Source organism: Ctenocephalides felis, unplaced genomic scaffold (genome assembly GCF_003426905.1).
Source record: "Ctenocephalides felis isolate EL2017-DRISC unplaced genomic scaffold, ASM342690v1 CF-g0.4_SCAFFOLD_01492, whole genome shotgun sequence".
Taxonomy (NCBI): Eukaryota; Metazoa; Arthropoda; class Insecta; order Siphonaptera; family Pulicidae; genus Ctenocephalides; species Ctenocephalides felis.
Genome location: NW_020537646.1, coordinates 26,989,302 through 26,991,025, shown reverse-complemented (window position 1 = coordinate 26,991,025; position 1,724 = coordinate 26,989,302).

Below are 1,724 nucleotides of genomic sequence, written 5' to 3'. Positions count from 1 at the left end.
CGCTAAACCTGCCTTCCCAAACATTTCATTTCGTCAATACATATAAAATGTTTTTTTTTAAATCATACAAACGAGACGCTCCGTTCTCTCAAAAAATCAGTTACCATTTTTGGCACTTTTTGCCCTATATCTCCGAATCGGCTCGACCTGTCTTCGGCAAAAACTAATCAACACGATTCATTATCAATACGAATCGATTTTTTTTTTTTGAATCATTCAAATCAGTTGACCCGTGTTCCCGAAACCGTCGACGAAAATTTGTATCCGCACATACACACATACACACACATACGTCCATTTTCTGAGGTATGCCAAAATATTCAGAAACATTTGAAATGTAAAGATAAATAAAAAAATGTTTTCAATTGTTTTGCGATTACTATTACTTATCCTACAAGAAGTTAATAAGATAGAAACTCCTCAAGAAAATTATATCTTTAACAATTTAGAATCTGTTTTTTCTTTAAAAAAGTTCTAGCGATGCTGAAGGTATATTATACTTCTTAAAGATTTCTTAAACATAATATATTCTATACATAATATTTTTCATAAATATTACAACTAGCAAAACTAGTAAACAATAAGAGTATTACCTGTCCATACAGATTTGTCAGGGTAGTAAAATCCAATTCTGAACACAGACGGTCGTATATATACCCATATATACCAATATAGCAGTAGCCTATTATAACTTTTGTTTCAATACCATTCCGCATTGGCTTGTACAAACATTCGGCTTATGGTTTTGCGATATTCATAAACCAGGTAATTGCATTTGATTTGAATTTCGCGCGCTATTTTGCGAGTTGGCGTCGACGAAATTTTGTTTTGTTTCCGCGACGAACTAGATTGTTATTGACGTCATTATATGGTACAATAAATCCAGAATATATTAGCGAGTGTATTTTTCCAACTTGTACAACAAATTTTGATGCCATACATGTTTAATGGACTTTTAAGTTTTGGTTACCCAAAAGGTATAAAATAGACACATGTAACTTTGTCATTGAATATAGCTTTATATCATTAATCAAAAACAATTCAGAAAATATATTAGAGAAACTACCGATAAATGCAAATGTGATCAATGCAATATTGGAAACTTGTTCCACCAAACATACTTCATCATTTTTACGTCTTTTACCTCTTACTTCCTACTTTATTTATATATGATGAGTGATCTACGTTTTTCTATTTCTGATATTTTATATTAATAATTAATTTTAATTAGATTTGTCAAATTCATGTACAATTTATTAGTACACCTTATTTATTTATCTACTTGAGGCTACTTAGAATCATTTTCTGAACTCCATCATTCAATTTTTTCGTTCTATTCAGAAGTCATCAGTCGAGAAATACGTTTTTCAAATAGAAGAGATGGAATAAAAAGCTACGTGAATCAATAGTTTAGTTAAGTTTTAAAATATATTCGCTGAAGCTTTTGTGAATGGCTACTGAATAATGAATAGAAATTATTGAGGAAAATAGATTTTCATTTTCTGCGCCATTGACGAGAATTTGATGTAGAGGATATTTCTGATAAAATTTCAAATGAAGGCTATTAAAAGATTACGTGGGACGTTCTTGATTTAAGGAGGTTATTAACTATATTGGTGGAAATATGATTTGTGAATGAAAATCATCTAATGAAAATTTATTTATATATTAACTAAATAAAAATAACATTTTGCAAATTAATTTATATAAATTTTCAATAACAA